At 52.0% G+C, this 26091-nt stretch overlaps 1 long non-coding RNA gene across 1 annotated transcript; it reads right to left on the reverse strand.

The window, feature by feature from the left end:
• Positions 1 to 1849: 1849 nt before the first annotated feature.
• Positions 1850 to 24744, reverse strand: LOC118476017 (uncharacterized). Its single transcript, XR_004855272.1, has 3 exons — positions 21496 to 24744; positions 21328 to 21425; positions 1850 to 1986 (listed from the first exon to the last, which is right to left on the reverse strand). It is a non-coding gene; the product is annotated as an uncharacterized lncRNA (long non-coding RNA).
• Between the last annotated feature and the right edge of the window lie 1347 nt (positions 24745 to 26091).

A 26091-nucleotide genomic window follows, 5' to 3' on the forward strand; every position in this document is an offset into this window, starting at 1 on the left:
GAAGGAAAACAGGATATTACAAAGAATGCCCTGGTCACGCAAGGTGTATGTCTAAATCCTTACCTGGAAGACCTTGGGAACGTCCCTAGAAAGGATCTCTATGGTCGACCGAAGCGACCTCATCGCTGCCTCGGTATACTCACGGAAATTAACCCGAGACCTCTCCTCCAGCTCATCGTTGAGGGAGAGGAGGGGCTCCAAGTCCGAGGTGTCGCGGCTCCAGAACAGGAGTGGCTGCCCACACCACTCATTGGGGTTGAGCTGCGCGGGGATAAGGCCGCTGCTCCTCAGGACGGGCCACAGTTCTGCGCGCCCCTCGACCAAGGCGTCGGGTCCCCCTGCAGTCGATGCACCGGGTACCACCGCAGTCGACGTACCGGGCCTCCCCTCGACTAAGGTGGCAGGCCTCCTGTGATAGCCCTCCCAAGTTATCAGGCCCACATGCACCAATCCTTGCCTTAATGACCTCAGATGGCTGTGCACGTGTACCGGGTAACTTAACAAGGCTATCGAGTTCGCCAACTGGAACTCATCATCCCAAGGATCTCCCACATAACAGGTATATTACAATAATCACATTTGATACACACACATTGGAGATAGAGCGGAAGACTTTTACAAAGTACACTTTACATTCCAGAACTCAAGTTTTACATGGTAGAAAGAGATGTATTTATTACAAGTCCTGATAGTACTCGAAGTGCATAACTTATTACAATAATTGGAAGGGTGAAGCCTTTCCATAAGAGATATATAAAAACATTCTAAGCTTCAAGTCCTCCACATGAAGTAACTAACCCAAAGATAAGGGAATAAAACTTCTCCTACAAAAACAACAAGGGATAAAACCCTGAGTACGCAATTACTCAGCAAGACTTACCCGATTAAAGAAAAGACTCTCAAGGGTATGCTGGCTTTTGGGAATCAAGGTAAAGCTCATCAAAGTTCAAGGACTCATTTTGCAGAAAAGCTTACTAGAAGTGGGTCCTTAAGCCAAGTTTTATTTCACAAGTTAGTTTATTACCTGAATCTTCTAGCCTGAATCTAGCATTTTCCTAATCTAGATCATTCACTTGACCTACACTAGGTTGCTTTTAAAATCCAAATTTTGTTTCGCTTGTTATCTACGATGAAGGGCAGCGATCCAGTCTTCATATCCGAGAAGTAACGGCGATCCGAATCGATTAATACCCAGCTAGGGATCTCCAGCCACACGACATATGTAGCACTTAACCCTTGCATATGTCTACCATTCCCATGGGTCCTCCACTACGTGAACCGGTCCGCGCCACCCGAGAGTACGGTACTCCACCATCCAGCCACGTGTCAGGTGGGTACACGCCACTCCCGCCATCTCTCCACTCCCAGTGCGCGATTGTCTTTTCACATATGGAGTAGCCGGGTTCAGGCTTACCCATGATGAGGTATGTGGCCAGTTAAAAGGTCCTAGATCAACAAGCCTACAATCGGTACGGTCCTTGATCGACACAGACGAGCGACCTGTCCAGCTCAACGTCTGGTCTCATTTTAAACAAATTCTCAAAGTTTGATACCTGGCAGAGGTACCCTGCTTGAATGATGAATTCATCCCCGTGGAGGATGGCTCCATCATCCCAAGCCCTTTTTCTTTTTAAAAATCATGAGTCATAGATCAAAAACATTTTTCTTAATCTATAAGCATAACTAAGCATTACTAGTTTTTATAAAACAGGTAACAAGGTATGATAATCAATCTTTCAAGGATGGTAATGCATCAAGTGTTTAATCATTCAACTCCTATTACCTAATGCAGCATATAAGTGATAAAATTTTGTAATACAAGGAAGGTGGCAAATGCACCGGGGCTTGCCTTAGTTGCAGAGACAGAGGTCTAAATCCCTCTATTAAACCCCAGTTAGATGGCTCCCATCACTTGATGAGCAGGCACTGAAGCAGACTCCTCTTCAGAAACCACTTCTTGAATTTCATCTTCTTCTTCTGGGAATTCTACATGTAAAGATATGAACATGAATGCTTATGCTGATGCAACTTGAAAATAAAATACTAAAAAGCATCACAAGACTTACACCTCTCTAAACGTGCACACAAAAACTAATAAAACCTTAAGAGAGCTAAATACTTAAATATCACAACTCAATTCACCAACTAAACTAGGAAACCTTGCCTCCGTAACCAACCAAGCACTTCATTTATGCCTTAAGCAAGGATCCAAACTGCATGCACTACAAGTTATAGTGTCCAAGAATCAGTCACAATTCACTGAACCTGCTTTCAGTTCTCTGAATTCATCTTCCATTGCTCCATTCCTCTCCCCAATTTCTTCACCGTAACAAGCCCAACTATTCACATGAAACTTGTTTGCCTTACCTTGGTATTTCACTTTGTTATGGAACTCCTAACCTAAAACCCCATGATTTGGTCACCAAAGAGCTCCAAACTGAGCACCAACAGTGAAATTCCAGTTTTCAGTTAACTGAATCCAGTTCATTAGCAATACCGCTCCCTTTTGCTTTCTTCTTTGTTCAAGCCCAGATATCTAACAATTCTTCTCAACAACCAACCAACCTTTGTGAACCAATATTACTCTCCTACTATAGCCCTTCCCATTTGGTATAAAACCCCTAAGCTGAAAATACTTAGAACAGTAGCTATGGTGCACAAAAGTTAGAGCAAAACACTGAAAAGTTCAGTTCCTTGATCTGAAACAGCACCTTACCATGTCTGATAGAGAGTTTTGCAATAGGCTTTTCTCAAAATTCCATAAATCAACAAGCCAATCTACTTGTATAAAACTGGTTCTCCTACACTTAGGTCTTTCACCTTTCTATAAAACTCTTAACCCAATTCTGGTTTGATTAATTACCACAGAGCTCCAAAGTTGACTAAACAATACCCTAAACAGGTTTTCAGTTAGCTGAAACAGCCCACTCCAAGTCTGACAGAAGGTTTTGTAACACTATTTTCTCGCAATTCCATATGAGGGCTCAATGTATTTCCTTACTATGAATGGTTCCTCTATAATCTCTCTCCATCTTTGTTACAACAGCTACTAGCTAACCCTAAACAGATCTCAAGTTACAGAGCACCAAACTTGAGGTGGAAACGCAAAGGCTAAATTTCAGCTAACTGAAAAAGACCTGAACACAACACCTGACATAGAAAATTGCAGCACATATTTCTCCATATTTTACACAGTAGTAAGCCCCACTCCTCTGATGAAGCTTGTTCACCTTCATCTGGTCTTTGACTTTTCTATACAACTGGTAACTCAAAACCTCATGAACTGGTCATAGGAGAGCTCCAAACTGAGCAATCTGCTGCAATCCAGTTTTCAGCTAATCTGAACAAAAATTCAGTCAGTGCAAACTCACAGTCCATTTTTGGGCAGCTTTCACTCTATTTTCCATACACACCCAAACCAAACCTACTTAAGGAGAATGGTTTACCATCATATGAGCTTCTCTATCTTATGCAGAGCACAAAATATGCACAACTCGACTGAGGAAACCTTTGAAGTTACCTGGTCACGGCGAGGTGGACTGATTGCCGACGATGGTCACCACCTAGGGACTGGTACACCAAGCTCTGGGCAGATGGACCAAGATATTGGGAGGGGATTAACTCCGGGGAAACATAGGCTACAAGAGCCAAGGAGATCACTCGAGCTCTAGGACTGCACGGCCTACTGGACCATGACTTAAGTAGGAGATGGGAAGACTAGGGCAGATCGAGTTGGTGGCTGGGAAGAGGAGCCTAGACTTACAAACACGAACCGCTAAGACACCAAGTGAAGCAACTAAAACGTGAGAACAGCAGGGATTACAATAGCAGTATTTAAGCAAAGGGATGGGAGACAGATGTTCCAGAGCTCGGCCAGGACATGATGGAGGAGGACGCCGGGGACGCCAGCAGCCCCACGATTATGGACACGTAGCAGGAGTGCATGGACAGCACATAGGAGGTAAACGCAGGGGTGATGAACCTCATCCACGGCTGGGCACAAGACGACAAGCAGACAGGAGGATGTGTCTGTTGTGATCAATCTAGTACAAGTTCAATACAGTCCTTAGCTAGTAAACCAAGTCTCACGACCCTACCTCATACCAGCCTTCACTTATCCAAACATTCCCTGGAAACCCATGGAGTCCGTAGTGGGTGAAGATCTTTACTGCAGATATTTTTGATCCATATTGGACTGCCACTGCTCCACTTCACTTCTTCATGTTCAGTGCCCTTAATCTCACAATTTCATACAATAACTAACCCTTCTTCCTTAACCAAATTTAGTCACCAACTACAACCCTACCAACTTGGTATAGCACCCCAAGGCTGCAACTATACAGAACACAAGTTATAGGCACCAAACTGGAGCCAAAAAGCACTGAAAAGTGCAGTTTCCGATTAACTGAAGCAGCCCAAAACAGTCTGTCAGAGGGAGTTTAGATGCATACTACTCCATAGTTTGCATGATACTAGGTCCATCTCACTTTAGGAGACGTTTACCTCTTTATTTGGTCTCTAATTTCACTATATGATTCTCAGTCCAAATCTCAATAGAATGGTCACACTAGCACCACAAACTGGGTATCAAGCACTGAAATTTTGGTTTCAGCTGACTGAACTGAGTTCAGTCACAACCACTTTGACAGAGAAGATTGGGATATACTTTACTCCTAGGTTTATGTAGAACCAAGTCTAACTCTCTTTAGGAAACTTGTTCTCTGTACTATGAGCTCCAACTTTTCTATGGAAACTTTAGTCCAAAACCACTTGGATTGATCACAAATGAGCTACAAACTGGGCACCATTTACTGAATTTCAGTTTTAGTTAACTGAACCAATTTCAGTCACCAGTAACCCAATAGTCCATTTTCAGTTTACTTTTTCTCCACTTTTTGTGTAGGATCATATCCATCACCCGTAAATACATTTGTACACCAACTTATGGTCTTCAATTCCTCTATAGAAACCATAGCTCAAAACCTTATGGATTATTCACAAGGAAGCTCCAAAGTATGTCACAATCACTGAAATTCAGTTTTCAATAACTGAATATAATTAAGTTTCAGCCACAACACAGTCCCACTTTAAGCAGTTGTTACTCCAATTCTTGTATGGGATCATGTCCATCACCCTTTAAGGAAGTTGTTCACCAATATATGGTCTTTACTTCCTTCATAAACATCACAACCCAAAACCCTCTAGATCAGCCAAAAACAGGCTCTAAAACAGCTATCAAAACACAGAAATCTGATTTCAGACACTGTTCACAACCTGAAATTTAAAAGTCTGACAGCCTCACTTTGGATCACCTTTTTTCTCCTAGTTGTATATAGTTCGAGGGCTGTGACACTTAATAACAGTTGTTCTCTCATACTTATTCTACAAGTTTCCTATAGTGGTCATTAACCAAAACCTCTTGGATTCCAAACTACAATAGCTCAAAGTTTGCTCCAATTGCTGAAATTCAGAATCTGAATTTCACTAAGTCTGAAACCTACAATTTCTGACAGCTTTACTTTGGACCAGGTTTTCTCTAAGTTCCAAACAGTTTTAGTGCTAGGTGACTTAACCAAACTTATACTCCTCATGTAGCTCTATAATTTTGTTACAATGACCATCTTCAAACTGTTTATAGATCAAAAGTTATGAAGGCCCAAAAACAGCTAGTTGATATTATTTTCAACAAACTTCAAATCTGATTCAAAACTGAATTAAGCTTTTTACTCCAACTTTTCCTCTCAAACTTGGAATTCTCCATACATGAAAGTTGTTCAACTTTCCAAAATCTACAACTTTGATGTATGGACCGCTAGCAAATTCTCTCTAGATTTAAAACTCCACTTTTGGGCTAGTTGAGGGTTTCATTTGAGTTTGCCTTTCTCCAGACAAATATCTTCCAGTCTGATCCCTCACTTAAAGCAAGGTTGCACTTTACCTCAAAGTCCAATTTTGATACTTGGATTTCATGGCCAAGGCATTTTTAGCTTAGAAGTAGTTTGCTCTCACTCAACCACTCACTAACTCTTCAAACTCTTTAGCTCATATCAATGCAACACACTATCTTTGTTTCAAAATTTTTAGACCTAGTAGATGCACTCTAGGTGTATCAAGCAAGATAATGCAAGTGCTTATGATGACATGTCAGAATTTTAGTTATCGTAACACCAGGGGTGTTACACCTCCGATCATCGACCCCAGCAACGACGGCCGCCCTCTCCTCATGGCTGAGAACGGGGAGGTCGGGGATGACCACGGGTGGCGGCGCCTCAACCATCCCGACGTCGGCGGCGACGGGCGGCTCCGCGGGCGAATCAGCGACGGCCCCGACAGGAGTCGATGCCGGCACCGGTAACAAGTCAGGCGGGCTCGGGGCCGCGGCCGCGTCAACGGCCTCCCCTGACATGATGGCCGCTCCAACAGGGGGTCAACCTGGGAGGCTTGCCCCAGGGCAACCCGTGCCGCCTGGGCCCCCCGCCGGAGGGCGCCTTGTGCGGAGGCCAGCCAACCGGCGTGGCACGCCGCAGCACCGGCTGCAGAAGCCGACTTCATCTTAAGGGCCATCGTGGGGGCCAGACCGGCCGAGCCCTGCCTCCGCTTGCTGAAAGAAAGAGAGAGAGCAAGTTCAAGACACACAGTGCAAAAAACCAAACAGAGGTATCCTCAGATACTTACCTGCTTCGGGGCAAGGCCAATCGTGCATGCGGGGAGGCCCCTCGGGCCCCGGTCTCCGCAGGCGCTGCCGAGGGTTGCCCCGCTGCCGGCTTCGGCGCCGCTTCCGCCTCGGGCGCCCGAGGCGCCGAAGGCGCGGCCTGTCCAGGCGTTGTCACGACGGCTGGGGGACCAACCTCCTGTATAGCCGGCACGGGCACCTGCCCTTGGGGGGCATGCGGTTCGGCCTGACCCCCCGGAGTCACCCCAATTATCTCAGCCAAGGGGTCAAGTACCCCCTCGGCCTGCCTCCGCTCCTCGGACCGGGACCTTGGTGTCCCGGCCCCAGGCACTTGCGGTGCCAGCCCACTTGGAGGCTGGCTCGGCGACCCCTGGCCTAGCCTCGGGTCCGGGCTGAGGCCAAGTCGGGCCGCCATGTCATCGTCTTCGTCATCATCATCATCATCACCATCATTACCTGTTACCGGAGTAATCTAGATGGGACACCGGTCTTGTTCCTTCGTAGCCTAAGGCAGCTAGCTAGGGGTAGGGTAATGATGTATCCCCTGTGGCGCGGTCGGTCCGAACCCGAGGTCGGGCGAGGCGGAGACTTCTCCCGAGGTCGAGGCCGAGGTCGGGCGAGGATGTGACTCTTCCTGAGCCTGAGGCTGAGGCCGAGGCCTGGGGTCGGGCGAAGCGGAGACCTTCTCCCGAGGCCGAGGCTGAGGCCGAGGCCTGAGGTCAGGCGAGGCGGAGCTCCCTGTTGCGCCCGAGGCTGAATTCGAGGGAGATCGTGACTCAGTTTTACCCTGGTGGTTGGCACAGTAGTCGGAACGGGGTGAATAGCGCTGTTTTCTTGTCAGAACGGTCAGTAAAGGGGCGAAGTGACTGGGGTCACTTCGACCTTGCCGACTGAGGCGCGCGTGTCAGGATAAGGTGTCAGGCGATCCCCACATTAAATGCGCATGCGATACGGTCGGTTGGTAAGGCGATTTGGCCGAGGTCGTTGTACGACAAAGTCTGCCCGAGCTTGGCTTCGGGCGAGCCGAGGGTGCACCCACTGCCTGAGGATGCCCTCGGGCGAGGCGTGAATCCGTCCGGGACTACTGCTCTTGCCTAAGGCTGGGCTCGGATGAGATCACGTTCCTTGGTAGACGAGGCCTTGACTTGAACCGTGCTTATCAGTCTTTACGGTTTGTTCTGAAGATGTTTTCCAGCCAGGTTAAGGAGCATTGGGGGTACCCCTAATTACGGTACCCGACAGTAGCCCCCGAGCCTCGAAGGGAGTGTAGGTACTCGCTTGGAGGTTCTGCCAGATTTCTTGCAAGGGGACCAGCCTTTCTCGGTTATATTTTGTTCCGATGGGTGCGCACGAGCGCACCCGTCGGGTGTAGCCCCCGAGGCCTCAGAGGAGTGGTTTAACTTCTCTGAGGTCTTAATTCTTTTTGTGATGCCTCGGTCGGCCTTGTTGTTCCCTCATGCGGCCTGGCCACAGCCTGGGTGCATGGTTAGGCTCCGAGTTTTTAAGCTGGTTTGTTGACGTGGTCAACAGTTTGGTCGTAGCCTGGTGCGAGAGCAGCCCCCAAGCCTCTGCACGGATGGAGAGGACGATCAAGGACCGTCTCGAATTTTATTGTACGCCCCTTCATCTCCTTTCCTCAAGGAGGAAGGGGGGGGGGAAGCGCCATGTTACCCTCGGAGGGCACCGAACACGGTGTTTCCAGTGAGTTGCTATCGGGTGATCCGAGTGGACACCCGAGCCCCGTTCGATAAGGGTCGGCTAGTGGCCTAGAGGCGCGCTCCAAAAGTACCTGCAGGTGATTTGCTAGACCCGGACCCATTTGATAGGGTCCGAGGGCTCGGTGCCTCCCTCTGGTGGGATTCCATTACAAATCATTCCCGCTGGTCTCGGAAATGTCCTAGGGTACCTCGGGAGCGTAGCCCGAGCCTCGGCCATGTAACGGACGTACCCAGGGTCATCCCTGACTCTGCGCGCTCTGGGGCGGCTGTCGAACCCTTCCAAGGGGCTAGCCTTCGAACCCCTGATTAGTAAAGGGCTCGGAGCCCGAGTGCTCTGGGGCAGTTGCCGAACCCCGCAGGGCGCAACCTTCGAACCCCTGATCAGTAGGAGGGCTTGGGACCCGTTTCCTTCGCTGAGAAGGATCCTTTTCGAAATATCCCCTTTCCCGGTCCCTGTGGCAAGAGAGAGAGAGAGAGGAAAAGGAAAAGGATATAAATTTAAATAATGTGGCGCACCTTTTTTGACGCGGTCATGAAAGGGAAATGTGCCCTTGGGCCATTTCTAAGTGTTTTGGTGATTTAGTGTCCAACACAAGTGCTTAAGTGTTAATATATGCAAAGAGGTGGACAAAGTGCAAATCATGTCAAAAGGTATATTTCTAGACTTAGTACATTATTTTATGGACTAATGTATTGTGTCTAAGTGCTGGAAACAGGAAAAATCGAATTGGAAATGAGATGGCTTTGTTCAGCCAAAGTCTGCTCAGTCTGGGAGCACCGGACTGTCCGGTGCGCCAGGCTGGCTCGAGCGAACTGGCCGCTCTCGGGAATTCACCGGCAACGTACGACTATAATTCACCGGACTGTCCGGTGTGCACCGAACTGTCCGGTGAGCCAACGGTCGGCCGCGCGATCTGCGCGGGACACGTGGCCGAGCCAACGGCTAGAAGGGGGCACCGGACTGTCCGGTGTGCACCGGACATGTCTGGTGCGCCAACGGTCGGCTTCGCCGTAGAAGGAAAGAAATCGGGCACCGGACACTGTCCGGTGTGCACCGGACTGTCCGGTGCGCCAGGCGACAGAAGGCAAGAATTGCCTTCATGGAATGCTCTCAACGGCTCCTAGCTGCCTTGGGGCTATAAAAGGGACCCCTAGGCGCATGGAGGAGCACACCAAGCATTCCTTGAGCATTCTTGATCACTCACACTCCATTCTTGCGCACTTGTTCGACATTCTAGTGATTTGAGCTCCGTTCTAGTGTGCTAGTCTTTTGAGCTTAAGTCTGGGTCTTGTGTGTGCGTGTTTGCTGTGATCTTTGTGTCTTGTGTGAGTTGCTCATCCCTCCCTTACTCCGTACTTCTTTGTGAACATCTTTGTAAGGGCGAGAGACTCCAAGTTGTGGAGATTCCTCGCGAACGGGATTAAGAAAAGCAAAGCAAAACACCGTGGTATTCAAGTGGGTCTTTGGACCGCTTGAGAGGGGTTGATTGCAACCCTCATCCGTTGGGACGCCACAACGTGGAGTAGGCAAGCGTTGGTCTTGGCCGAACCACGGGATAACCACCGTGCCATCTCTGTGATTGATATCTTTGTGGCTATTGTGTTTTGTTGAGACTCCTCTAGCCACTTGGCATTATTGTACTAACGCTTAACCAAGTTTTTGTGGCTTAAGTTTCAAGTTTTACAGGATCACCTATTCACCCCCCCCTCTAGGTGCTCTCAGGTCATCATGACGGAGGTGAAACGGCGCCCGCTTCGCCTGCCAGAGGTGTCGCTTGCCCTGCCAGGGAGTTAATGCGACGGGACGGGAGATTTGCGGGGCGTATGTTGTGCGTGCGCGAGTCGTTCAAGGAACGGAACACGGGTGCGTCGTCTTTATGCCGTGGGAGAGGGCTCCCCTGCCGCTTCAGGAGAAGATGCGAGCTTGTAGGTGATTGGACCGCTGCTTCCGCACGTCTGTTGCTGTAATTACTGCCGGCCCGTCTTTGGTCATATCAACCGTCGTGCCTATTCCCGCGGCCGACCGACCCGTGACCGTCGCACTTAATTGGCATTGTTGGGTCATGCGCGGGGCTGCCTCGAGTCGCTGCACCTGTTCTGCAGTCGAGAAGACGCGGCATTGGCGCAAGTGGCGGTGCGGTTTCCTTGCACGTAGCAACCGGCGCGCCGGTTACACGACATGTGGGCCCGGGCCTCCATGCTGGACCGCCGGATGCGACGAAGCCGAAAGGGTGCACAACCGTGGTGCGTTTCATGCTTCTTGCGTGGCGGTCCTCCCTTTCGACCGTCGGTTTCGGCGAGGATGAGGGAGTGCTTATAACCGCGGGGCGGTTACATGCTTCATGTGCGGCAGTTTGCCTTCTTCGCATTTCGGGTCAGCTCGTATGACATGTGGGACCCAGCCCCCGTGTCGTAGGGTGAGAACCCTGGAGCACGTCGGTGGAGACTTTGCCCGTGACGCTTGGGGGTGCGAGTGAGGAGATCTGCCTTTAAAAAGGGATCGATCCCCTGGGCGGTAGCCATGCCTTCGCACTCCTTGCATTCATCGCGTCTTTCCACCTTCCGAGCCCCCAGATGGGGTGCATCTGTGTTGCCTTCTTCTTGCTGCTGTTGGAGGAGCGCGACCTCGTGGGGGTTGGCGCTCTTCAGTCATCGCTCGGCTTCAAGGATTTTCATCATGCAGCCCGGCTGCAGTCCCCCGCCGGCGGTCACCCAGGATGATGATCGTAGGCCTCGTGGTGGGGAAGAGCGAGCCGGGCAGTGGCCTCCCCCTGCCCTCAGCTTCAAGGATGTTCATCATCCGTGCTGGGGAGGAGGGTGTGCCGAGTTGGGTCCCGCCGCCGCGTGGGCAGCGGCCCGCTCCTTCCCTCAGTGTTCGGGGGAGAAGGGCGTTCGCCGTCCATGGCGCTATCAGCTGCCGCGTGTCTGGCTCCCTGGCCTGAGCGGCTCTGGTGCTGCTTCCGGTGCCGCCTCCTACCGCTGGGGCGGAGCGTGGCTGCCCGTCCGCCGCACGGGTGTCGGTTGCGCCGTGCGCGGGCCGGCCACGTCCAGGTCCTTCCTGCGCCGCTGGCTGCACCGGGGGGTCGCACAACACGTCGTACGCCGCGAGGGCGGTGTTCGTGTTCTAGGACAATCTCGTCCTCGCTCCTTTGGCGAGGACGGGAGTGAGGACCTGTCGGTGCGCGCTGGGGTGGCCGCCGTTCGCCGGTGCAGTGTTGGTGGGCAGGTGGCCGCTGTCGTCGGTGCTGAGGTGGTGGTCACCATAGGTGAGGCTTTCCCCTGCAGAAGCGGTTGCCTCCGCCGACGAGACCGTCAGTGCCACCTGCGCTCTGGACCTCCAGCTCTTTGGCTTTAATGGCTGGTTCTCGTCCCTCGTAGGGGGACGTGGGCGAGGGCCTTTTCACAGTAGCGTTTGCCCTGAGGCAATCGCTGCTGCTGTCTAGCCGCCCGAGGCGGAGGTCGTTGTCGCTGCTGGTGCAGTGGTCACCGGCGAGCCGCTTGGAGTTCGTTATCTCGCAGCCCCTCTGGTGTGGAGGTAGTTCATTCCTGTGGGAATGGAGCTGGAGTCCCGTTTGTAAGGGAATGTACTGGTATTTGCCTGAGAGCAAAATGTAATTGCTTCAAGTACTAAGACGTCTGTCGTAGGTCGGGAAAACCGCCGAGGGCGCTGCCGACGTCTAAGTCTAGATACCATAGTTACCCTAAGTATGTGTGTTTGTTCTTTGTGGCTGCTGAGGCCTGAACATTTGGGTATAAAGCCATGCTTCTTTCCTATTGTTTCGAGCATTAGGACTTGTTCGACGGTAGCAGAATCACTTATCCGAGCGTGAGCTACCCTTCGCTGAAGGTGACGAGTGAGGTATCCGTATCCCGGAGGCGTAGGAGTCCCTCGGCTCGGTCGGCCTTGCCGTTCAAGGTCTCTCTCGCTCGTGTTTAGGATTCCGTTATCGACGCAGTCGAAAGGCACGCCCAAGCTATGGCCTTACAGCAGCGTGCTCGGGCCGAAGGTATGTTTTGCCCGCTTTGTGACTTTGTTTTTGTCTCCATTCTTCACCTCGTGTTTGAAGAATTTTGTTCGGCTGTCTGCAGGGTTCGAGACGGCTCTTAACGAGTCCGTCAAGAACTGCAAGGTGCTTGCCCAGGCGACTGAGCAGAAGGAGGCCGACCACGTGGCCATGTCCGAGGCTATCTCGGCCTTCTGCCGGGCCTTTGGCCTTGACGATGTCCCCTCGGGTAGCTCCCCCAGAGTCACCTGCGGCCCTTGGGCGACCATGTGCGCAGCAGACTCCGCGGGGCGCTGCACCACAGCGTTAGGCGGGCCTTCGCCGTGCTCGCTTCCCACTACGACGTGGATCTGGAGTGGGTCAGCGAGGGGTACTGCTTACCCGACGAAGAGGAGGCCGCCTTAGCCGTGGTCTAGAGGCTTGACGTGGTTATCGAGGGCCCAAGCGCGACGCTGGCTTCCTCCTTTGAGGTGGAGATCCTTCCGCCCGTGTCACCGTCCGAGGCTGGGCTAGGTTCCGCTGAGGGTGGAAACGACGCCGAGGGTGCTGCTCCTCCCCCTGCCGATGTCTGATCCTGCATGAACAATTTGTTTTAATTATGCGTATGTTTTTTTTGTGGCCGCTGAGGCCTAAACATTTTTATTGTCGGATTATAAAGCCGCGTTTTCTTTCCTCTCGTTTCGTGCGTTAGGACTTGTTCGTCGGTAGCAGAATCACTTGTCCGAGCGTGAGTTACTTTTCGCGAAAGGCATGAGTGAGGTATCCGTATCCCGGAGGCGTAGGAGTCCCTCGGCTCGGTCGGCCTTGCCGTTTACGTGTTCCTCCCGTCGTTTTTAGGATCCTGTTATCGATATAGTCGAAAAGCACGAAAGTCGTTTTGGTAGAAAACTTTTCTGAGGAAAATTTTGACGCAGAGGGGGTTCCCCCCTTCTAGCCCCTGAGGGAGGGTCGGGCTTTGCCGAGGCAAGGCTGATCCTTCCTTGATGGTTAGACTTTATTTATGCATGTAAAGAAAGCAAGATACATGAACGACTTGAAACATTTTAAGGATAGAAGCGACATAGCTGTTGGATGTTCCAAGCGTTGTTGTAGACCTCGCCTTCTTTGTTGGCCAGCTTGTTTGTCCCGGGCTTCAAAATCTTGGCGATGATGAACGGCCCTTCCCAGGGAGGAGTAAGCTTGTGGTGCCCTCGGGCGTCTTGTCGTTGCCGAAGCACCAAGTCTCCCACTTGGAAGCCTCGGGGCTGAACCCTTCGGGCGTGGTAGCGTCGCAAAGACTGCTGATACCGCGCCGAGTGTAGTAAGGCTACGTCCCGAGCCTCTTCCAGCTGGTCCAATGAATCTTCTCGGCTGGTCTGGTTTCTTCGGTCGTCGTATGCCTTTGTCCTTGGGGAACCGTATTCTAAGTCCGTGGGTAGGACGGCCTCGATCCCATAGACTAGAAAGAAAGGCGAGAAACCCGTGGCCCGGCTCAACGTCGTCCTCAGACTCCAAACCACCGAGGGTAGTTCTTTTATCCACCGCTTGCCAAACTTGTTGAGGTCGTTGTAGATCCTCGGTTTTAGTCCCTGCAAAATCATGCCATTGGCGCGCTCCACCTGCCCATTTGTCATTGGGTGAGCTACGGCGGTCCAGTCCACACGGATGTGGTGGTCTTTGCAGAAGTCTAGGAACTTTTTCCCAGTGAACTGCGTGCCATTGTCAGTGATGATGGAGTTTGGGACCCCAAAGCGATGGATGATATTTGTAAAGAACGCCACCGCCTGCTCGAACCCGATGCTGGTTAAGGGTCAGACTTCGATCCACTTGGAGAATTTGTCGATGGCGACCAGCAGGTGCGTGAAGCCACCGGGTGCCTTCTACAAGGGACCGACGTGGTACAGACCCCACACGACAAGCGGCTAGGTGATGGGTAGTGTTTGCAGGGTCTGAGCGGGCAGGTGCGTCTGTCTCGCGTAGAATTGACACCCTCGGTAGGAGCGTACAATCCTAGTGGCGTCGGCCATCGCGGTCGGCCAGTAGAAGCCTTGTCGTAAAGCGTTTCCCACGAGGGCCCGAGGTGCTGCATGGTGACCGCAATCCCCCGAGTGTATTTCTTGTAACAGCTCTTGTCCTTGGGCGACAGATATGCATCGTTGGAGAATGCCTGAGGGGCTGCGGTGGTACAACTCCTTTTCATCACCCAGTAAAACGAATGACTTGGCACGCCGAGCCAGTCACCGAGCTTCGGCCTTGTGGAGGGGCAGCTCTCCTCGGAGGAGATATTCTAGGTATGGGGTCTGCCAGTTCTGGTTTGGTGTAACCCCATTCTGCTCTACCTCGACGCGCAGGGCCTCACCCTCGGCGGCCGAGGGTACCTCGGGCTGGGCCGAGGTTACCTCGGGTTCGAGCGCGTCGTCGAGTTTGACGGATGGTTGATATATGTCCCTGGAGAAGACGTCCGGGGAAATCGTGGTTCGTCCCGAGGCTATTTTAGCCAGCTCATCTGTAGTCTCGTTGTACCGTCGAGCAACATGGTTGAGTTCCAGCCCATAGAACTTATGTTCCAAGTGCCGAACTTCGTCGTAGTAGGCCTCCATTTTTCGATCGCGGCAGTGGGAGTTCTTCATGACTTGGTTAATAACAAGCTACGAGTCACCACGAGCGTCGAGGCGCCGAACCCCTAGCTCGACGGCGATGCGCAATCCATTAACCAAAGCCTCGTACTCGGTCATGTTGTTTGACGTCGGAAAATGGAGGCGTATAACGTAGCGCACATGTTTCCCGAGGGGCGAGATGAAGAGCAACCAGCACCTGCTTCGGTTTTCATAAGCGACCCATCGAAGTACATGGTCCAAAGTTCGGCCTGGGTTGGAGCTGTCGGCAATTGGCTGTCGACCCATTCAGCCAGGAAGTCTGCCAAGACTTGAGATTTTATGGCCTTCCGAGGGGCGAATGAAAGTGTTTCGCCCATGAGCTCCACTGCACATTTTGCAATCCTACCCGAGGCCTCTCGGCACTGGATGATCTCTCCCAAGGGAAGGATGACACCACAGTCACCGGATGAGACTCGAAGTAGTGTCGCAACTTTCGTCGTGTCAGAATCACTGCGTACAGTAGCTTCTGGATTTGTGGGTAGCGGATCTTGGTCTCGGATAGCACCTCGCTGATGAAGTAGACCGACCTCTGGATGAGCAGTGCATGCCCCTCTTCTCGTCTCTCAACTACGATCGCGCCGCTGACCACCTGAGTGGTTGCGGCTACGTAAATCAAGAGGGCTTCTCCCGCAGCGGGGGGCACCAAGACGGGCGCATTAGTAAGGAGTGCCTTTAAGTTTCTGAGGGCTTCTTCGGCCTCGGGGGTCCAAGTGAAGCGCTCGGCCTTCCTTAAGAGGCGGTACAAAGGCAATCCTTTCTCGCCAAGGCGCGAGATGAAGCGGCTCAGAGCCGCAAGGCATCCCATGACCCTTTGTACTCCCTTTAAATCTTTGATGGGCCCCATGTTGGTGATGGATGCGATTTTCTCCGGGTTGGCCTCAATGCCTCGTTCGGAGACGATGAACCCCAGGAGCATGCCTCGAGGGACTCCGAAGACACACTTCTCGGGATCGAGTTTTACGCCCTTTGCACGCAGGCACCCGAAAGTTACTTCGAGGTCGGAGAGGGGGTCGGAGGCCTTTCTTGTTTTGACAACGATGTTATCGACATAAGCCTCGACCGTTCTGCCGATGTGCTCCCCGAACACATGGTTCATGCACCTTTGGTAGGTTGCACCTGCATTCCTCAAGCCAAATGGCATAGTAGTATAACAATACATGCCAAAAGGTGTGATAAAAGAAGTCGCGAGCTGGTTGGACTCTTTCATCTTGATTTGGTGGTAGCCTGAATAGGCGTCGAGGAATGACAGGGTTTCGCACCCAGCAGTGGAGTCCACAATTTGATCGATGCGAGGCAGAGGGTAGGGAACCTTCGGACATACTTTATTCAACCGAGTGTAGTCTACGCACATCCTCCATTTCCCACCTTTCTTCTTTACAAGCATAGGGTTAGCTAACCATTCTGGATGGAATACCTCTTTGATGAACCCTGCAGCCATTAGCTTGTGGACCTCCTCGCCTATGGCTCTGTGCTTTTCTTCATCAAAACGGCGCAGATGCTGCTTCATGGGTCGGGCACCGGCTCTGATGTCTAGCGAGTGCTCGGCGACATCCCTCGGTATGTCGGGCATGTCTGAGGGACTCCACGCAAAAAATTCAGCGTTTGCGCGGAGAAAGTCGACGAGCACTACTTCCTATTTGGGGTCGAGCTCAGAGCCGATCCTAACTTTCTTGCCGGCGTCGTTGCTGGGGTCGAGAGGGACAAACTTAACCGCCTCGGCTGGTTCGAAGTTGCCGGCGTGGCACTTCGCATCTGGCGCCTCCTTGGAGAGGCAATCCAGGTTGGCGATGAGGGCCTCGGACTCGGCGATGGCCTCAGCGTACTCCACGCATTCTACGTCGCACTCGTAAGCGTGGCGGTACGTGGATCCGACAGTGATGTTTCCCTTGAGGCCTGGCATCTTGAGCTTGAGGTACGTGTAGTTGGGGACGGCCATGAACTTGGCGTAGCACAGTCTTCCCAGCACCACGTGGTAGGTCCCTCGGAACCCAACCACCTCGAAAGTGAGGGTTTCCTTTTGGAAGTTGGAGGGAGTTCCGAAGCAAACGGGCAAATCAAGTTGCCCAAGGGGCAGGACGCGCTTACCGGGGACGATCCCGTGAAAAGGTGCTGCACCGGCCCGGATCGTGGACAGATCGACCCCCAAGAGCCCTAGGGTCTCGGCGTAGATGATGTTGAGGCTGCTGCCTCCATCCATGAGGACCTTGGTGAGCCTAGCGTTGCCGATGACAGGGTCGACGACGAGCGGGTACCTTCCTGGGCTCGGTACGTAGTCGGGGTGGTCGCCTTGGTCGAAGGTGATGGGCTTGTCGGACCAGTCTAGGTAGACCGGCGCCGCTACCTTCATCGAGTAGACCTCCCGGCGCTCCTGCTTGTGGTGTCGAGCCGAAGCATTCGCCACTTGCCCGTCGTAGATCATGAAGCAGTTATGGGCCTTCGGGAACTCCTCTTCCTTGTCACCCCCTTCTTGTTGTTGCCTTGGTCCTTGCCGCCTTCTGCCGAGGGTCCCGCCTTGTTGAAGTAACGCCGGAGCATGTCGCATTCTTCAAGGGTGTGCTTGACGGGACCCCTGTGATAGGGGCACGACTCCTTGAGCATCTTGTCGAACATGTTGGCCCCTCCGGGAGGCTTCCGAGGATTCCTGTGCTCGGCAGCAGCGACGAGATCCGCGTCAACGGCGTCGCGTTTTGCTTGCGCCTTCTTCCTGGTCTTCTTCTTCGTGCAACGCGGGGCGGACGCCTCAGGGGCATCTTCCTTCTGTCTTCCCTAAGGCTGCTTGTCCTTCCGGAAGATGGCTTCGACCGCCTCCTGACCAGAGGCGAACTTGGTGGCTATGTCCATCAATTCGCTCGCCTTGGTGGGAGTCTTGCGTCCCAGTTTGCTCACCAGGTCTCAGCAAGTGGTGCCGGTGAGGAATGCCCCAATGACGTCCGAGTCGATGATGTTGGGCAGCTCGGTGCGCTGCTTTGAAAACCGCTAGATGTACTCTCGTAGGGATTCCCCTGGCTGCTGGCGGCAGCTTCGGAGATCCCATGAGTTCCCAGGGCATACATACATACCTTGGAAATTTCCAGCGAAGGCCTTGACTAGGTCGTCCCAGTCGGAGATCTGCGTAGGAGGCAGATGCTCTAGCCAGGCCCGGGCAGCGTCAGAGAGGAAAAGGGGGAGGTTGCGGATGACGAGGTTGTCGTCGTCCGTCCCTCCCAACTGGCACGCCAGCCGGTAATTCGCAAGCCACAACTCCGGCCTTGTCTCCCCTGAGTACTTGGTGATGGTAGTCGGGGCTCGGAACCGGGCCGGGAACGGCGCCTGTCGTATGGCCTAGCTGAAGAATCGCGGACCTGGTGGTTCGGGCGAGGGGCTCCGATCCTCCTCACTGTCGTAGCGTCCTCCGCGCCTAGGGTGGTAGCCTCGGCGCACCCTTTCCTCAAGGCGGGCTTGACGGTCGCGGCGGTGTTGTTCGCTGCCGAGGCGGTCCTGGGCTGCAGGCGTCCCGTCCTGTGTGCGCTCGGTGTGGACCGAGGCCTCCCGCATGCGTCGGGAGGACGTTGCGCGATGCTCCGAGGGGCACCCTCGCCTTCGGGAGGCAGAGCTTTCGGCTCGTCGGACTGCGGCATCTTCCAGGAGATCCTTGAGTTCGCCCTGGATACGCCGCCCCTCGGTGGTGGATGGCTCCGGCATTGTTCGAAGTAAGATCGCCGCTGCAGCTAGGTTCTGGCCGGCCCCGCTGAAGGCCGGGGGCAGCCCTGCCCTGGCATCATCAACGATACGGCGCTGGACGTCCCAGGCCCGATGACGCGCTCCTCCGGCGAGTGCTCGGCCTGCCCACTCCTGCTCGATGTTTTGTCGGAGCTGCACAAGCCGCCCCACTTCTTTGTCGAGCTTGGCTTGCATCTCGCGGAGTTGCTCGAGTTGTGTGTCCTGACCCCCCGCAGGGACTCGGACCACAGCTAGCTCCCGCGGGATCTCAACGCGAGACGCAGGCGCAGAGGCGTCGTCGTTCTCGGGCATGCCGAGGCGGTCGTCTTTGTCGTGATCCCCCTGATCGATGTGGAAACACTCGCAACTTGGGTCGTAACCCTCGTCGTCAAGGCTGCGACCATCGTCAGAGCAACCGGAGAGGCAGTAGTCACATGCGGACATGAAGTCTCGCATGGCACTGGGATCACTCAGTCCGGAGAAATCCCAACCGAAGTCGGGGTCGTCCTCTTCCTCAGAACCCGCGGGTCTGTAGGTTGAGACGGCCGTCAGTTGGTCCCAGATTGACCACATATGGTACCCTGGAAGGTCAGGATATGCCCTCGCGAAAGCGCTCACTGAAGAGGGGTCGCTTGGTGGATCGAAGCTGAATCTAAAGGGAACAGGGTGGAAGACTGATGGTACCTCCTCATCGATGGACGGTGGTGAAGTCGCATCGGGGACGAAGTGCGTCGTTATCTCAGGTGCGAGACAAATGCCCGACAAGTCCCTCGCAAGGGTGCCAGCGTCATTAGTCCGCTTGAGGTTGGCACGTTGTTGGGAAGCGACACCCGTCGTTGTCTCAGGTGCGAGGACAACTCCCAACATGTCCCCCCGCAGGGGTGCCGACGTCGTCGACTCGCTTTGGTCCGACAGCCGACGAGGTGCCGCCTCTTGCCTAGCCACGGTTGCCCCGTCTTCTCCTCCTCCGGCGGAGAGTGGCGGGACAAACCCGGGTGTTCGTCTTCCACCACGGGGGAAAGTCGTCGTCGAGTTCGCCGCCGCCGGGCGAGCCGATGACCGTCATTGTTGTCGTGCTACGAGGGGAGGAGTACCATGTCGTAGCTGCCGTCGTGGGACATGAACTCGAGACTCCCGAAGCGGAGCACCGTCCCGGGCTGAAGAGGCTGCTGAAGACTGTCCATCTGGAACTCAACGGGAAAGTGTTTGTCAACACGTAGCAGGCCCCTACCTGGCACGCCAACTGTCGGCGTTTTGGACCTGCAAGGACCCTCAACTGACTAGTGAATTTGTCGCTGCGTGTCCCTGCCCAGATGGGTTGATGCAAGATGGAATACAAGAGGGAGGATGAGGCTTATATTATCTTGCACCGGGGTGCTCGTAGTAGGGGTTACAAGCGTCGCGCGAGAGAGAGAGAGTCTGGCCCTGAGGTGAGTTGTCTGAGTTAGCCTCCTCTGTGTTTCTCCTACTCTGCCTGCCTCTGCTCTCCTCCGCCTTTTTTCCTCTGCCCCTTAGGAAGGCCCTGGACATCCCCTTTTATAGATACAAGGAGATGGCCCAGCTGTACAATGGGGGTGTAGCTATGTGCTAACGTGGCCATCGGAGAAGTGCCTGAGCCCTGTATATGTGCTAACGTGGATGTCGGAGAAGTGCTTGAGCCCTGTAGAAGCGTAGCTGATGGGGCGGCCTGGGGTCCTGCTGACGTTTCTTTGCTTTCGTAGAGGCTTGAGAACAATCCGACGTCATGGACGCACGCGGGGAACCATCATTACCTGTTACCGGAGTAATCTAGATGGGACACCGGTCTTGTTCCTTGGTAGCCTGAGGCAGCTAGCTAGGGGTAGGGTAATGATGTATATGTATCCCCTGTGGCGCGGTCGATCCGAGCCCGAGGTCGGGCGAGGCGGAGACTTCTCCCGAGGCCGAGGCCGAGGTCGGGCGAGGATGTGACTCCTCCCGAGCCTGAGGCTGAGGCCGAGGCCTGGGGTCGGGCGAAGCGGAGACCTTCTCCCGAGGCTGAGGCCGAGGCCTGAGGTCGGGCGAGGCGGAGCTCCCTGTTGCGCCCGAGGCTGAATTCGGGGGAGATCGTGACTCAGTTTTACCCTGGTGCTTGGCACAGTAGTCGGAACGGGGTGAATAGCGATGTTTTCCTGTCGGAACAGTTAGTAAAGGGGCGAAGTGACTGCGGTCACTTCGACCTTGCCGACTGAGGCGCGTGTGTCAGGATAAGGTGTCAGGCGATCCCCGCATTAAATGCGCATGCGATACGGTCGGTTGGTAAGGTGATTTGGCCGAGGTCGCTGTACGACAAAGTCTGCCCGAGCTTGGCTTCGGGCGAGCCGAGGGTGCGCCCACTGCCTGAGGATGCCCTCGGGCGAGGCGTGAATCCGTCTGGGACTACTGCTCTTGCCCGAGGCTGGGCTCGGATGAGATCGCGTCCCTTGGTAGACGAGTCCTTGACTTGAACCGTGTTTATCAGTCTTTACGGTTTGTTCTGAAGATGTTTTCCAGCCAGGTTAAGGAGCATTGGGGGTACCCCTAATTACGGTACCCGGCAAGTTTATAATACATTTGAGTATAGATACATATCGACGCACCTAAGTTGGAGAAGGTGTTGTATCATGTAATCCTGAGATATCAGCGGCTAAAATTGAGGGAAAATGAATGATTGTTGTGGTTGCTCTGAAAACCAAGACTGTTGCAAATATAGTATATTAGTTATAGGACAAATATACGACCGTGTTGAGAATAAATGAGACACTCACGTTCACTTTTTTGTTGCGCCTGTGCGTTGTAAGCAGCAATGTACTCTGATTGTTGTCAGATGAATGCCATTTTCTCTTATCGCAACTCTTCATGAAACCTTCCTTGCTGCTCCCTTATTGTCACACCCGGTTTTGGAAGGTAAACCGAATGCGAACCATGTACGTGCCAGGATCAGAAATTCACGTACACGGCGATTACATAAATGACTCATCATAGCACAATGCTTCGAATAACAATAAAGATAAGTAATAATATGAAAGACTAGAGTCATTTACATAATATAACCAAAGTACACAGAACAGAAACGTAGCCAACGTAAATAAACCCACCACAGGCAGCTGACTGGGGGAGGTCGCTAGCCTAATCCTCAAACTCGCCGAAGTCCTGAAACTCCCGGAGATCCGCCTCGACGCCTTCTTCTTTACTTGAGCATAGATTGCACCAAAGGCAACATGGTGTTTTGTGAAAGCAAGGGTGAGTACACATCAACGTACTCAGCAAATGCCCCGTTTGGCTGAAGTGGACTAGCTTTTTATGTGGGGTTAAGCTCAAGCAGTTGCTTTTAGTTGGTCAGGTATTTATTATCAGTGGAAGCCAAGTTTTAGTAATAACCAACCCGTGAACCATTTCCTCATCGAGGAAACATCATTATCATCATCGAACCAAAATCATAAATAGAACCATAACATCTTGAACCATCTGTATCTCTAATCAAAGAGGATCCCAAGGCCGCTCATAACCGTGAGCATGGCTGATATATCAGTTTCACTACCCTCTGCAGAGGTCGCACACTTTACCCATGAGTCGTGATTCCCATTTTGCCCGGGGATCATGACTCCCCATTGATCACTTCCTAGGTGGTCCGGCAGGGTATCACTACGTAGCTTTTACAAAGATTCCCTAGAGGTCATAGCCGCCTGTTAGGTTTCTCCAGTTTGATAAACACAGTACCCCTCCCCGCAGGAGAGTGACTAACCAAAAAGCAAAACGAAAGAACCTCGGCACTCAGCCTCGGCAGAGCAAGCACTGTGCTTGGACCCCATTGACGACACGACGGCGAAGCAACTACACCTCTAGTTCCTCTAATTAATTAGCTAAGGGCATCACATTTCACCCTCATGGTTGCACTGTTATCCCGGGTGGTCTCTCAACGAACAGGTCCTTACGGAGAGGTACTCGGGAAACAGCCCGAGTCCCCTAAATGCCACAAGTATATCATCATATCCAGAATAAAATCATAGTATCATCATTGTATCTCATCTTGTTCATTGATTAAAGTAAAGCGCTAGCATGTAGCTAACCATAACACGCACGACAGGCGAGAGAACTAAATAGGTGACGTGTTTATACTAAACAAGTATTAATAAGAATATTTAATTCGATATAATTATATTAATTAGCATTTATGAAATATAGATTAAAGCTACTTAGTTTTGACTAACTTACTGTTTTTATTGTGGATGATTAAATAAATAAATAATTAACTGACATGAGTGATTATAAGGGAATAGTTTAATCTCGCGCGCGGACAACGCGCGATACGCGCGAACGGCGTGGCAAGGCGCGCGACACACGCGAACGGCGCGCGGCAACACGTGCGAACAATACGCGCGACACTCGCGAGTGATGTGCGACGAAGCGGACAAACAACGCGTGACGACACGCGCGGCAGCGCGCGAAACGGCACGCGGCAACACGTGAAACAGCATGGCGCGTGAACGACACGCATGACACGCGCGAAGCAACGCACGTGACACTCAAGAATAACATATTGATGCCATGTTTATACTAAGAATCTATTAATTTAAAATGGTTGAGTTGACATTAATCATATTAACATGTATTTAAAAAACAAAAATTAAAACTATACATTAGGTTTAATTGGAAGGTCATTTTTAATAACTACCGAACGAACAATTAATTAATTAGTTAAATAAACATGTGTCATGACCAAATAGTACTTTCAATGAGTATACAATATTATTGCGAAGTTGACACAACTAAAACGAGTCGAAATAAGTTTACGATGCAAAAGATATTGAATACTTAATCAGCCACAGTTTACTACGATCTGACGCAATTCTATTGGCTGATGGCTTACCACACTGAGAGCCACACAAAGAAAAGCCACAAAGCATCCTGGGATCTAGCTAGATCGTGGTGCACTAGGAGATTGAAACGTGGCCATGAATCATGGGAATAGACTAACGGTTCCCTTTTCTGGCTTCTTCAACCCACGAACACATATTTTCCTCTCTCCTACACCTTTGACGGAACGAGTGGTTGCAAAGCACGGGGGTCGCATGGGAGGCAGGGCACGGCTGGGTGGGCTCGCCGGCGAGCGGGGCTTACGGTGGCGATTGGGCGCGCAGGGGCTCTGCCCAGGCCGTTGCGCCTGGCAGCAGGCCGGCTAGCTGTGCCGTCGTGCCGAGGCTGGCGGTTCGGTCAGCCATGGCCGCGAAGGGCGTTGTAGGGAGGGGCTGCAAGGGTAGACGCACGACCACACAACAGAGAGAGCGAGGACGGCTCAGCCGACTTCGCCGGGGAAGCGCGAATGACGATGGATCGCCATTGCCACAGCTCGGACGAGGCAAAGAAAACAAAAGAGATGGCCACGCTCTGTACTCTCACCTTGCGACGAACTCGATGAGGGAGAATCACGGGCGTAGCCTTCTCCGGGCATGGCAACGCGTAGCTTGGTGGCGAGCGCAACTCCAGGACTGCTATGCAACTGAACTGCAGGGGGCTTGAAGTCCGAGCAACGTGGGCGGGCCATGATGGAGTGGGGGCTAGTTTCCTTGGCGTTCGGATGCACGGGGCTGAGGCAGTTGTGAAGGGGGAAGCAAGGAGATGATATGGGGGCCCGCTGCGCAAACAACGACTGGGCGAGGGGAGGCTCACGCGGCTCGAGCAGCCACGCGTGTGTCCACGTGCAACAGGGTGCGCCGGGCTGAGGGAAAAAGGTGAGGAGAGGAAATTTGTTTTCCCTTTTTTTATTCTTTTTCTTTGTTTTTTATAGGTATAGATATATGTATTTATATATATATATATGAACATATTTATTTATTATTTGATCATCCAAAAGTAATATTTTTTCTGAACGGGAACACCCTAAGACTATTGTAGCAAACAAGAAGTTGTGCCTCGACATGAGAAACACACATGTAATCAAAATAGTACCTATGTATTCCAGATAACTATCCCTTATTTAGAAAAAGAAAAGAAAAGCAAGGAAAAGAGAGGGTAACACCTGAATATGGTGGGTATTAGAAAAGAAATTTTATACCCTAATTTCAGGGTGTTACAAATCTAACCCCCTTAACAGGAATCTCGCCCCCGAGATTCAAGAAGAGGTTAGCAAGAACGACTAGGTTGGTTCTTAGGTTGTCCACGACTTTCTTGAGCTGACTTTGACTCTGTAAGCTTAACTTGGGGACTAGTTTGCTTTGACTTTCAGATGCTTGAGACCGATCGATGCAATTCTTGAGGATCTCTTGGACCTATGGGTTAGGACCCACACATGCTTTCGCTGCACCAGTTTGATCTTATTGGTTGAGATTGAACACATTGTCTTCATTGGAGTTATCGGCTAACCCCCTTAACAGGAGCGTTGATATGCACTTGGTGAAGATGCTGCCGACTCTGATCTTGACTGATTTGGAGGAGCTAGAGGTTGCCAAATGGACAGGTGCAAAAGGAAAGAATAACGAGAAAAGGTAAGTAAAGACGGATTAGAGAGAGCAGGGGAGAACCCAACTACTTAACTCTATGACACTCACCTAGTAAACTGATGCCATTGCGGACCAAAGGCCACAACACAGCAACACTCATTTCAAAGAAGCAAATCAGTCATAGCACAAAGACAAACATCACGAGCACACATCAACAACATCTTGTTGCTATACGTTCCTTTTAAGTCATGGTGGATCTTTCTTAAAAAGGGAGATAACTACTCTCTAGGGTTTTTCGAAGGAGGAGGAGAAGAATAATACATGCTGGATAGGGACACGAGCACAATAAAGGATGGAGTTTAAGCAAGGATTGTAATCGACAAGGGAGAAAATGCAACCAAGGGCAGGGTAGGTAAACACCATTCTCAAATCGAGATGGGAAAGATGCTAATTCGAAAGGTAGGCATAAGAAAAGCATCATGGAAGGATCCAGTGATTACAAAGGTACAGGAGGTAACAGACGAAAGCACATCAAAAGATCGAGTTAAGACAAGACTTGCCACGCGACAGAGGAAAAAGGGGACGAACCAGAGCGGGGAGGGGTAAGACAACACTCTTTAAATGAAATGGGAGAGGCAGCTTTAAAATGCAGGTACAAGATAAGCATCAATGTAAAGATCGAGTGACAAGGGTTAAGGTGATAACAGACAAACACACAACAGGGTGTGTATTTGAGGAAAAACTTGCAAGGTGTCAAAAAAGGGGGGCAATCAGTGGTGAAGTAGGTGAGGCATTATCCTCGAACAGGGATGGAAAAGAGGAGGCTTTAAAGGGTAGGTTCAAAGTAAGCGTGAAGGTAAAGATATAGATATTGCAAGGGTTAAAGGTGACAACGGACAAGAATGTAAGAGAGGAGGTAAATGG

Source organism: Zea mays, chromosome 1, assembly GCF_902167145.1.
Source record: "Zea mays cultivar B73 chromosome 1, Zm-B73-REFERENCE-NAM-5.0, whole genome shotgun sequence".
Lineage (NCBI taxonomy): Eukaryota > Viridiplantae > Streptophyta > Magnoliopsida > Poales > Poaceae > Zea > Zea mays.